Source organism: Leiobunum rupestre, chromosome 4 (assembly GCF_980474605.1).
Source record: "Leiobunum rupestre chromosome 4, qqLeiRupe1.1.hap1, whole genome shotgun sequence".
Taxonomy (NCBI): domain Eukaryota; kingdom Metazoa; phylum Arthropoda; class Arachnida; order Opiliones; family Sclerosomatidae; genus Leiobunum; species Leiobunum rupestre.
The window spans coordinates 63150248-63165075 of NC_143387.1; positions in this window are offsets into that span (position 1 = coordinate 63150248).

The window sequence follows — 14828 nt, forward strand, 5'->3', positions numbered from 1 at the left end:
ATCCTCTAGATGGGAAGTGGTGCAATCAAATTAAAAAAAGGTACGCGTAGGAGAAGCGATAGTGCATCGACTTCGTGGTGTCATAAATTAATATTCTGTTGGAGTACGGCCGACAGATCACTTTTCAATAGGTAACAAAGGGCGTATTCCCATCGTTTCCTTATTTTGATGACACTCGCGTCAACCGTGCAAAGTTTTAGCAATATTTCGGGGAATAGATCGTAGATGGCGTTGTTAATCTGTGCATAATGGTGGAATATTTTGGTCTACCGTTTCCCTTATGGGTTAACTTTCAAATTTAGAAGTTGCAAAACAATTACCATTAAATCGACTTAATTATGATTAAATGCGATTAAGTCATGATTAAATGGGATGATTAAGTCATGATTAAATGGGATTAAGTCATGAATAAATGGGATTAAGATATGATTAAATTTGAATGTTTAAATTCTAACTCAAGTGATTAAATGATATTAAGTCATGATTAAACGATATTAAGTCATGATTAAATGGGATTAAGACATGAATAAATGGGATTAAGATATGATTAAATGGGATTAAGATATGATTAAATTTGATTTTTTAAATCATAACTCAAGTGATTAAATGGGATTAAGTCATGATTAAATGGGATTAAGATATGATTAAATTTGAATGATTAAATCATGATTCAAGTTATTAAATCATAAATCAAGTGACTAAATCATAAATCAAGTGATTAAATCATAAATCAAGTGACTAAATCATAATTCCAGTGATTAAATCATAATTCAAGTTATTAAATCATAAGTCAAGTGACTAAATCATAATTCAAGTTATTAAATCATAAATCAAGTGATTAAATCATAATTCCAGTGATTAAATCCTAATTCAAATTATTAAATCATAATTCAAGTGACTAAATCATAAATCAAGTGACTAAATCATAAATCAAGTGATTAAATCATATTTCAACTGATTAAATCATAATTCAAATTATTAAATCATAATTCAAGTTATTAAATCATAATTCAAGTTATTAAATCATAATTCAAGTTATTAAATCATAATTCAAGTTATTAAATCATAATTCAAGTTATTAAATCATAATTCAAGTTATTAAATCATAATTCAAGTTATTAAATCATAATTCAAGTTATTAAATCATAATTCAAGTTATTAAATCATAATTCAAGTTATTAAATCATAATTCAAGTTATTAAATCCAAATTTGAATGATTGAATCGATATCGAAATTATTTAATCGCAAATAAATGACTAAATCGAGATTTTAATGATGAAACCGAAAGAGCGAAATTGAGATTTTAATGATAAAATGGAACTAGAAACGATTAAATCGAGTTGGAAATGGTCGGATCCTGATTAAAATTATTAATTTATGATTGAAATTATTAAATAATTATCAAGAAATCTTAATTATTTAGAAACTGAATTGCTTTTCGGACACACGTTTTCAGAGGAGTCTTATAAAATCGAGTTAAGACTCCGTGCACTAGTAAATTAAAGGATATTGAACGTAATAAAGAATGGGAAAATTTTAATAATCTGAAAAGCGCGATTGCATAGAAGTAGAGGTCGGTAACGGTTAATCTTTATCCATGTTTAAATTGATTTGTTTCGGGATAAAATGTAAACAAAGAAATTTACCGGTTAATATTTTGGAAAATGATTAAAAAACATGTATTATTCGTAAAATATGAGCTTTTTATCGAAAAAAACGTCGTTTTTCCGATTAATTTTACAATTTTATCAAAAATTTAATCGGATAATACAGAAATATAAATTACTTGATCAAAACGTTTTACGAATAATTTTGAGAGCTTTATCTATTGAATAAAAATTAACCATCCCCGACCTCTACATAGAAGAAGTTCAAACAATTTTATCAATCAATAAATCGATTTGTTATTGCGCAAAGGTAGAATTAAGTTTCGATTGAAGAGGGTTTTGCACAGAGCTACGTTTTTCCTACGTGAGCTTAAACATGGTTATACCTTCGCACGTATTGTAAATGACGACTAAAAGGAACTTAAACCCTAACTAACCAAAAACCTATAAATAATCAATATTTGTTTCGCGATTCGATCCAAATACGTGACATGTATAACAGCAAATAAATCAATGGAGGTATGCTATTAAGACAAACTTTGTTACCTCATTTGGTAACGTCGTATAGCTATTGGACAACTTTTGTGGTAAATATTTAAAAAGCGCTTAAACCCGAAACAACGAAAAATTACTAAATATTTGGGATTAATGTCATCAGAAGTAAATGGTATATATTCGAAGGCACAAAGTCTTGTTCAGTGGCCGAGATTTTATCGGTAAGACACTTAATATCGAGTGCGTAGTCGTTAGTTTATTCTTTAAGAGTTATTGTTCATTTAAAGGGTGTAATTGCTAATTTATTTTCAAATTAATTTAAAGTGATAAATTGCTTATTTATTTTCGAATTAATTTGAAGTGATAAATTGGTGATTTATTTTCGAATTAATTTAAAGTGATAAATTGGTGATTTATTTTCGAATTAATTTAAAGTGATAAATTGGTGATTTATTTTCGAATTAATTTAAAGTGATAAATTGCTAATTTTTTTCTGAATTATTTTTTAATTTAATTTAAAGTGATAAATTGCTAATTTATTTCCGAATTAATTTTTTTATTTAATTTAAAGTGATAAATTGCTAATTTATTTCCGAATTAATTTTGTTATTTAATTTAAAGTGATAAATTGCTAATTTATTTCCGAATTAATTTTTTTATTTAATTTAAAGTGATAAATTGTTAATTTATTTCCGAATTAATTTTTTTAAATGATTTATTACTAATTTCACTCCGAGTGTAAAAACGCTAACTTAATTCCAAATGGTATATTACTAATTCCACTCCGAGTTCAAAATTGTTATTTTAAGTGGTTCATTTAATTTTGCAGTGTAAAGTTGTTCATTTAATTTCCAGTGTAAAGTTGTTCATGGAATTTCCAGTGTACAGTTGTTCATGGCATTTCCAGTGTAAAGTTGTTCATGGAATTTCCAGTGTACAGCTGTTCATGGAATTTCCAGTGTAAAGTTGTTCATGGAATTTCATGGATAAATTGTTAATTTATTTCCGAATTAATTTTTTTAAATGATTTATTACTAATTTCACTCCGAGTGAAAAATCGTTAATATAATTTCCAATGATATATATTACTAATTTCACTCCGAGTGTAAAAACGCTAACTTAATTCCAAATGGTATATTACTAATTCCACTCCGAGTTCAAAATTGTTATTTTAAGTGGTTCATTTAATTTTGCAGTGTAAAGTTGTTCATTTAATTTCCAGTGTAAAGTTGTTCATGGAATTTCCAGTGTACAGTTGTTCATGGCATTTCCAGTGTAAAGTTGTTCATGGAATTTCCAGTGTACAGCTGTTCATGGAATTTCCAGTGTAAAGTTGTTCATGGAATTTCATGGATAAATTGTTAATTTATTTCCGAATTAATTTTTTTAAATGATTTATTACTAATTTCACTCCGAGTGAAAAATCGTTAATATAATTTCCAATGATATATATTACTAATTTCACTCCGAGTGTAAAAACGCTAACTTAATTCCAAATGGTATATTACTAATTCCACTCCGAGTTCAAAATTGTTATTTTAAGTGGTTCATTTAATTTTGCAGTGTAAAGTTGTTCATTTAATTTCCAGTGTAAAGTTGTTCATGGAATTTCCAGTGTACAGTTGTTCATGGCATTTCCAGTGTAAAGTTGTTCATGGAATTTCCAGTTTATAGCTGTTCATGGAATTTCCAGTGTACAGCTGTTCATGCAATTTCCAGTGTAAAGCTGATCATGGAATTTCCAATGTAAATTTGTTCATGGAATTTCCAGTGTAAAGCTGATCATGGAATTTCCAGTGTATAGTTGTTCATGGAATTTCCAGTGTACAGTTGTTCATGGAATTTCCAGTGTACAGCTGTTCGTGGAATTTCCAGTGTAAAGTTGTTCATGGAATTTCCAGTGTACAGCTGTTCATGGAATTTCCAGTGTACAGTTGTTCATGGAATTTCCAGTGTAAAGTTGTTCATGGAATTTCCAGTGTAAAGTTGTTCATGGAATTTCCAGTGTAAATTTGTTCATGGAATTTCCAGTGTAAAGTTATTTATGGAATTTCCAATGTAAAATTGTTCATGGAATTTCCAGTGTACAGTTGTTCATGGCATTTCCAGTGTAAAGTTGTTCATGGAATTTCCAGTGTAAAATTGTTCATGGAATTTCCAGTGTACAGTTGTTCATGGCATTTCCAGTGTAAAGTTGTTCATGGAATTTCCAGTGTAAAGCTGATCATGGGATTTCCAGTGTACAGTTGTTCATGGAATTTCCAGTGCTAAATGTTGTATTTAATGTTCCGTGATAAATTGCTAACTTAATTAAGAGTGTCAAATTTATAATTTAATTCCAATGACACATAACTAATTTAATTCCAATGATACATAGCTAATTTAATTTCAAATGATACATAACTAATTTAATTTCAAATGATACATAACTAATTTAATTTCAAATGATACATAACTAATTTAATTCGGAGTGTTAAATTGTTAATTTAATTTCCAATAATACATTTTAATTTCAACTTCCATTAATAAATTTCTAAATTTCAAATGAATTTCACGACCCAAAATTTCTAGTTTTCATAGTATTATTCCGTTTAACTTTAAGGCCAACAAATCAAAAATTAACTATAATGACTAATTTGTTCTTCCTAAACGTGTTTTTCACAAGCTTCGACAACTTGAGAAGTTACACGTTTCGAGTGAATAACATCAGCAGTATAGAAATAAGAATACTTCTCCTTTAATAGATATATTATTTACTTTTGATATCAGCCAATATAAACCAACGAATGAAGAGATAATGATATCATTGAGGCCAAAATAGGTTAGTACGTGAACCATTTCAAAATGACTCGGCAAAGATTCGGCGCTATCAAAATTTACCTGTTCCTAAATCTGAGAACGCGTGCGGTCGTAGACGCGGCGTCGGTCTTCGACTGTACGCCACCGAAATAGATTCAATACAAAAAAAAACCCTTTCACTTCCGAAATAAAATTCCCAGGGCCCACGGGAGTACGTAAACTTATACAAAAAAGAAGCTCAGCTACTTCCTGGTTATTTCGCGCTAGCGTCTGAAGCGATAAAAGCAAATTTCTTGGCAAGATTTCAGTATCATCGCGTACGAACATAAAGGGACATTGGAGCCATATCAAGATTACTAAGTAATTTGCATACTGGGACGACGAACAGACGGAGTTAAACCCGGCGACCAGCGCGACTACTTCACGTCCAAGTTTTAGCTTCCGCGAGGTCTTTCTTTGCGTTTGAAGTTTTTGAAGTTTTAACGTTGAGTCGAGACAGTCTAGAAGCTAGGAGCGAAAAACACAGCACTCCACACAAGGATAACGCAACCCGTCCAAAGTTGCGCATTTTCTGGCGTACATGTTTCATTGGTTAGACGCTTTAGCGCCTGCTGCCGTCGGAAGGGGGAAATTCGGAAATTGTCTTCCCCCCGCCTGTAAAACGTTCAGCGTAAAGGTTCGTCCAATGGAATTTGTACGCAACACTGCGTTAGCGTGTTTAAAGGCTAGCTGCGTTCTCCTTGTGTTTGTTGCTCCTAGCTGGAAGGGTTCAGACGTTTGCCACAGTTGTTTTAAAACGAAAAAAAAAACGATTTCGACGTGAGTGTCTGAGATATTCTTAATTTGGCCTATGAAACCGTTTCAAATGCAGCTACGGTTGGGTTTCGTCATTACTTGTTCGTGCTTTTTTTTCTAACGAGTGTATTTACGTAATTTAGGGCGAAATAATAAAGCTGATTAATTAAAGATTTGAATTAGTTTGTAAGAAATAATTTGGATATTGCTTCCAAAACAATTCATTGAAGCGAATCGACGGTGACGTTTTTCCTTCCCCTACTCGGGCCGATTGAAAATTCGACCATGATGGCTGCTGATCGACTCAGCCTAGTCATGGTCACGACAGCATAAATTAATACATTCTTGACATATCTATTACGATAAAGAATCACAACCGTCTTTTTTTTTTGAGATACACACACATCGGTGTCGACCCGAGGCCTTAGACACCACCACACACACAATAACTGATTAATCAGGGCGAGATATGTGTAACGGCCACGCCAACGGGGGGATACGTGGGGACAGGGGTGGGGACACCCTTGGCGGAAGTATTCCGACCATCCACAAACTCTGCCTCCCGGACGCCTGGGATTACAGGAGTGAGCCACTACTCCCGGCAATCACAACCGTCTTAGCGGGGAAATAAACATTTAAGAGGAATACATTAGCTCTAGGTTCAATTTTAATGCCATTTATTTCTACTAGATGGCTCCAGTTTCAACTTTTTGTCGGAAACAGTATAAATACTGATTTACTAGCACTTTCACCTCGCAGCAAGAGGAACCGGGTTCGATCCCAGCTGGTGGCACTGGGTGAAAACTTGGAACAACTCCTTCCGCGTTGAGTTTGCAAGTTCTCTCCCCACTGGTTTAAGGGGTTTTCCCCCGAGCTCTTGTCGAGGTTAAAGGTAATAATGAGTGTAGGGAGCTGTTAGCTCGCGTGGCTTGCAGGGCTTGCCACCACCCTCCTGCGTATTGTAACCCGGCCACCTGAATTAAAGGCTTTAAAAGTAGTTCGACGACTTAGGCCTAAGGTGGTGCCTTGGGTATTAGCCTATCTGATTATTATTGTTATTATTAAAAACCGCCTTTATCACTATTTTACAAGAGAAAATCGATTAATTTGATTGAAATCGGATTTCTTTATTTTAATCGATTTAATTATTTTTTAAATATTTTATGCCTGTTTTTTCTTGAAAAAGTTATAAACAATTTGTATGTAGCGGTAATGTAAACTAAAATTTAAATTAGTCTTAGTTTAATATCATTATTATTTGTTTTTTGGTTTCCTCTGAATTGGTATTGTTAGATAACCTAATTTGGTTCGTTTTCATAAATGCATTGAAGTATAATAGGCTATTACATCAATTATTTAAAAATTACTTTATTTCAATCGCTTTTGTATGCTTTTTTTTCTTGACAAATCGATCAATAATTTTATTGAAGAGGTAATGTAAACTATAATCTAAATTTAATCTTGATCTCAATTAAATTTAAATTTATTTTATTTAAAAGTACTTTTAAATAAAATATTTTAGTTTCACTACGTAAAAGTGGTTTTAATTTCTATGATGATTACTAATTTTAATACGTAGGGTTAGTATCCTATTTTAATGTATAAATTTAATGAATATTTAAAAACAAAATTCATTTTACTGTGTTCTGAACTGACATTGCTAGATAACTTATTTTTGTACGTTTTTATATTTTTTAAAATGTACAAAAATAGGCTAAACAAAATACATGATTGAAATCAAATTTATTTAAATCAGAAAACCCTAAGTATAATATATTATATAATTGTAATTTTATCAATCGTAATGGATTTAAATTTCGATTTAAATCAAATTTATATATATTAAACTTATTATTTACCATGGTGAATATTAGTAGAAATTATGTTTAATTCAGAGAAAACGGCATGGTATTAGAAGATAAAACTTATTTTATACAAGACGTTTCGAGCCGAGGCTCTTCTTCAGTCGTTCGTTAGTTTTAATTTGATTTAAAATTTTACCACGCGCCATATTCAAGTTCTAATATCACGCGAGCAGAAGGTCAGCGTGTTGAATATGGCGCGTGGTAAAATTTTAAATCAAATTAAAACTAACGAACGACTGAAGAAGAGCCTCGGCTCGAAACGTCTTGTATAAAATAAGTTTTATCTTCTAATACCATGCCGTTTTCTCTGAATTAAACATAATTTCTACTAATATTCACCATGGTAAATAATAAGTTTAATATATACGATTATATACATGATCAGAGACATGTATCATCATTTTATCGGACTCGTCATGTTGGCAATACTTTGGCAAGAGTATCGAATCAACTAACCTTCTTGAGTAAATGTAAGTCATGGAATTTGATACCTAATGGATTACGAATTAGATCATCCTATACACCCACGTCGGGTGGGAATGTAAGAATTCAACGCGACACTTATACTCTGGAGAGTAGCATCCTTCATGATAGTATTCTAGCCCTAAGACGAAAGAAAGCGGACCTTCAAAAAGAATTTAAATTTCTCTCTAACCGCCTCTCCAACACCCTTGATACTCAGATTTTATCAATTTTACTTGACGTTATCTCACGTTCTAACTCTAAAGAGTTCCAAGAAGCTAAATCTAAACATATCCGAAAATTCAACGAACTGTGCCTCAGACACGCTACAAGTAATCCGAAATCGAGACATCACATTGATCATCCATCTAACCCTTCTATAATCACCAACCTTTCTAATCGACAATTGACAACCGGCGAAACTTCGCTACTAGAAAAGGGTCTTAACTTCAAACCAACACAAACCAATCCCAATATCAATGATATCTATGCTACAACTGAAAATTTCTTACGCACTTCAAAACAATCCGATCAAGATAAACAGGAAATAAGGAGTCTAATCAAAAATTCGTTCAAACACGAGAAACAAGTGAAAAACTTAACTCCATCAAATCTAACCAAAATTGAAAGAACAGCTCTCAAATTCTTTAAAGAAAATAAGGACATTATTGTTTTAGAAGCGGATAAGGGTAAAAAAGTAGTTGTTATGGATAGACTTGATTATGTTCACAAGATGGCTGAGTCTTTAGATAAGAACAATTACTTAAAGCTAAAAAATGACTGTACTCAGGACATTGATAGGAAACTTAGGATTATTATAAATCAAGCGGTGAAATCAAAAGAAATTACGGAAAAGGAGAGATTTAGATTCTATAATGACAATGTTCAGACCCCTCATATTTATGGGAAACCCAAAATTCATAAGCCGAATAACCCACTACGAACTATAGTAGCTTCATATGGAAACCCAACGTACAACACGGGAAAAATTTTATGTAATATAATTTCCCCTTTAATTGGAAACAATATTTCTTGTTTAAAAAACTCTGAAGATTGTATTAAAAAACTAAAATCCCATTGCCCTGTCTTATCCCAGAATGACGTCTTAGGGAGTTTTGATATAACCGATATGTATGGTAGTATCCCTATAAATGAAGCCCTTAAATTATTGGAATCTAAATTGAGAAATGACCCTAATTTATTACAAAGATCTCCTCTTAAAATCAATACAATTCTTAAGCTTTCGGAATTATGTTTAAATAGTACTTATTTTGACTTTAATTCCCAAATTTATAAACAAAAAGACGGCCTAGCAATGGGGAATCCATTATCACCGGTTATAGCAAATCTCTTCGTGGAAAATCTAGAGGATACCATTTTTGGGTCGGACATGGACAAAAATCATTTGGCTTGCTGGCTTCGTTTTATGGATGATATATTTTTTGTATGGAAGGGAGACTTGGATTCATTAACGACTTTTCACAATGATTTAAATAATTTACATAACTCTATTCACTTCACTCTTGAACTAGAAGTTAACCACGAAATTCCTTTTTTAGACCTATTTATTAAAAATGTTAATGGTAAACTAACCTTTTCATTATTCCAAAAGCCTACTCATTCAAAAACCTTTTTAAACTTTAATTCAAACCACCCCAACCATGTAAAAACATCAGTCGTAAAAGGTTTAAAACACCATATTGAATCCATATCTGATAACCCAATTGCGGATAAATTAAAAATTAAAAATCAGTTAATTGAATCAGATTATCCAAAAACACTTATAGAAACCATATTTGACAGAAACTTAATCAGCATGCCTTCTGATATGAAAAGTAAACCTAAAGAGGAGGTTTTAGTTTTACCCTATATACCTAAAACCACAGAGAAACTTAAACGTATTTTGAAAAATTATAAAATAAACTTAGTATCAAAAACCACTAATATACTAAAAAATCAAATTTCTCATTTAAAACCTAAAATAGAAGATTCCGCCATTCGAGGCGTTATTTATGAAATCCCTTGCTCATGTGGAAAAACGTATATTGGTGAAACAAAACGTTCCATTTTAGACAGGATACGTGAACATAAATCCTGCGTGGCTAAGGGCGATATGAATAACGGAATTTCAAAACATATTTGGTCTACGTTAAACCACTCTATTAAATGGGATGATTACAAAATTTTAAAACGGGAAACCAATTGGTACAAAAGAAAATTCTATGAAGGATTGTATATTCGTAAACTAGGTAATTTAAATTTAGATAAAGGATGTCAAGAAGTAACTAATTGGGGTAATATTGTGATTTAAAATTTTATTTTATTTTATATTTATATTTTAATAATTCACACTGACTTACATATACTTTGGATTTATCGGTTACATTGATTCTATTACACACGTAAATTGTTAAAATCAGTAAAACTTTTGTTTATTTTTTAACACGCTGACCTTCTGCTCGCGTGATATTAGAACTTGAATATGGCGCGTGGTAAAATTTTAAATCAAATTAAAACTAACGAACGACTGAAGAAGAGCCTCGGCTCGAAACGTCTTGTATAAAATAAGTTTTATCTTCTAATACCATGCCGTTTTCTCTGAATTAAACATAATTTCTACAAATTTATATACTTATAATTTAACGAATCGTACATTCAAATCTGTTGGAGGAAAAAAGGTGAAATAATTTTGTCTATTTAAATATTCGAACTATTAATAAAAATTGCTTGGTGGGCCAACCCTTCCGATTTGGAAAAACCAAATAGCGAATGTAGATAAATATATAAATTGAACGCCAGTTTGGTCGATTCTCCAATTTATTAAAATTTTAAATGATACACGTCGCGATGAACAAGAACGGCCCCACCCCACGGATCAACCCTCACCCATCGAAATATTTCCACCCAAGCGAGATACCGCATCCCAAATTATCTCGAATCCAAATCTACCTCTCTTTCTCTCGGAGACTCCGATCATATTTATAGTGCGAGAGGGATTATAAGAGCTTCCACAGACAGAAACTCTTACGTATAAAAAGAATCTTGTATAAAAACCGGCGATCTGACTGAGAGGTGGCTGACGGCGGGTTCTTTGGCCCCTGGGACTTCTCTTATTTTTTGGCACCACACCCCAAATATTTCGGCAATACGAAATTCTAAGAAGCCCCGAAACTAGGATTACAATGTTGAATGTTGCGAGAGCGAAAAAAACTATAAAAAATAAAATACTAAATCCGTGAACAGGCAAAAAATCAAATCTTTAATATATTCGTGAAAGAAAAATGAAGTTTGAAGTATTCGCAATCACGAATGGTTCTTTCAAACACGCTACATGATTGAATTAAATCCTCATATGACGCTTATTGAGTGACTGACGTATCGAATTACTCGAAGATTATCGCGGTTCCCTAACCCGTCAGATAGACGTTACGAAGTTCTCAAGCACGCGAGTATCTCAATGTAGATACGGGTGAGGGCAGAGCCGCGCAAGAAATCTAGTGCTCGAGAAATACGAATAATTATTATTCTAGAAATCTAGAAATCCAAAATGATCATAAGAAATATGAGAAATCTAGATAAATAATACAAATCTCTGGAAATCCGAAGAAATTCAATATTTATTCTGATAAATATTGGAAATATTGAAAATGATCGGAAATATTTGAGAAATATCGAAAATACTTCAGGAATATCATCCATATTTGGGAAAAATCGGTAATTTTTAAGAGATACCGATAATATTTAAGAGAAACCGATAATATTTACGATATATCGATAATATTAATGAAATATCGATTATTTTAGAGAAATATCGGCCATATTTGGGAAAAATCGGTAATATTTAAGAGATACCGATAATATTTAAGAGAAATCGATAATTTTTACGATATATCGATAATATTTAAGAGATATCGATAATATTAATGAAATATCGATGATTTTAGAGAAATAACGATAATATTGAAGAAATATCGATAATATTACAGAAATATCGATAATATATTAAAGAGATATCGATAATATTGAAGAAATATCGGTAATATTGAAGAATTGTCGTCCATATATGAGAAATATCGGTAACATTTAAAAAAAATTGGCAATAATTGAGAAATCTCAGGAAATATTGGGAAATCCAAAAATACAGAAATACAACGAAAATATTCGAAATATAAATTTTTAAATGATAAATGTGGAGTACATTATTGCGCGAAGTGGCTCTCGCTTCATCGTGCGGGGCTCGGACTGAATACGTTCTCCAAAATATATTAATGAACGGCCAGGCTTCTGTTTCTGCCTCGTGTCGAAAGGATTCTCTGGCGTTTAAATTCTAATCCATCAACTTCAAACGGATGATCTCAGCCGCAGTAGGTTGCGGTGATGGGATGTGGCCACTCGAAACTCCATACGCGAAGCTCTTGACACTCGCAGATTGAAATGGATTATTGATATCGGAAACGTTTAAAATGATCGGGCGTGGTTGGGATGTTCAATTTAATGCTATTCAGTCTTGATTCGCTCTCTGCGCCGACTGAATCGGCAGCTTCAGGGCCCACAACAAATCAATTTCAGCTCCCTTTTGACTGCTGCAGAATTTATCGCTAAAGGGCTGCGGAATGAATAAAAAGATTTTACAATTTTAGTATTTCAATTTAGATTAACTACCCCCACGTACGTCAATGAAAAAAATTATATTATCTACTAGAACTGATGGTGTTCTGCTAAGTGGATCAAATCGTCTTAGATCCCTAGCTTTTAATCCAAAAATTATTTAAATTAATTAATTGAGAAAATATGGTTATGCGTTTTTAACGAATTCATGTACTTAACTTAATATACTAGAAAAAGTTTACATATTTATATATTAGATATAGTCTAGCTGATAATTATTATTATTATTATATATTTATATATTTATATATTTATATATTTATATATTTATATATTTATATATTTATATATTTATATATTTATATATTTATATATTTATATATTTATATATTTATATATTTATATATTTATATATTTATATATTTATATATTTATATATTTATATATTTATATATTTATATATTTATATATTTATATATTTATATATTTATATATTTATATATTTATATATTTATATATTTATATATTTATATATTTATATATTTATATATTTATATATTTATATATTTATATATTTATATATTTATATATTTATATATTTATATATTTATATATTTATATATTTATATATTTATATATTTATATATTTATATATTTATATATTTATATATTTATATATTTATATATTTATATATTTATATATTTATATATTTATATATTTATATATTTATATATTTATATATTTATATATTTATATATTTATATATTTATATATTTATATATTTATATATTTATATATTTATATATTTATATATTTATATATTTATATATTTATATATTTATATATTTATATATTTATATATTTATATATTTATATATTTATATATTTATATATTTATTTATATATTTATATATTTATATATTTATATATTTATATATTTATATATTTATATATTTATATATTTATATATTTATATATTTATATATTTATATATTTATATATTTATATATTTATATATTTATATATTTATATATTTATATATTTATATATTTATATATTTATATATTTATATATTTATATATTTATATATTTATATATTTATATATTTATATATTTATATATTTATATATTTATATATTTATATATTTATATATTTATATATTTATATATTTATATATTTATATATTTATATATTTATATATTTATATATTTATATATTTATATATTTATATATTTATATATTTATATATTTATATATTTATATATTTATATATTTATATATTTATATATTTATATATTTATATATTTATATATTTATATATTTATATATTTATATATTTATATATTTATATATTTATATATTTATATATTTATATATTTATATATTTATATATTTATATATTTATATATTTATATATTTATATATTTATATATTTATATATTTATATATTTATATATTTATATATTTATATATTTATATATTTATATATTTATATATTTATATATTTATATATTTATATATTTATATATTTATATATTTATATATTTATATATTTATATATTTATATATTTATATATTTATATATTTATATATTTATATATTTATATATTTATATATTTATATATTTATATATTTATATATTTATATATTTATATATTTATATATTTATGTATTTATATATTTATATATTTATATATTTATATATTTATGTATTATTTATTTATTTATTTGTGTATTTTATTTTTTTATATAACCATAGAGAAAATTGTTTAAAGCGAGAATTTTCAATCAAATTTATTGTCTTCTACTTCGTCATCATTTCCCTCTGACATAAGTCTCCTGGTACAAACTTATGTAACATAACCACTCATAAGTATGCCATAAATGTAATTTATTTAATGAAATATTGTTCCCGGGATATGACTTGAAAACGCGGAGAATTCCTGGCTTTGACCAATTCTGTAATTTAGCTCTCGATCATGAGATTTGTTTCTACGGTAACGTTTTCAATAGCACAAAGATTATAAAAACTTACTTTTTTGAGTGCGTGAAACAAGGTTTCATTGAAATATTTTCTATTAAAATGTTTCATATTGCATAGACATTAGGAAAACAGAGACTAGGATTTAAATCAAACTAAACAATTTATTCAAGGCGTCACATTTTCGAAAAATTGTTTTTTCTCGGAAACTAG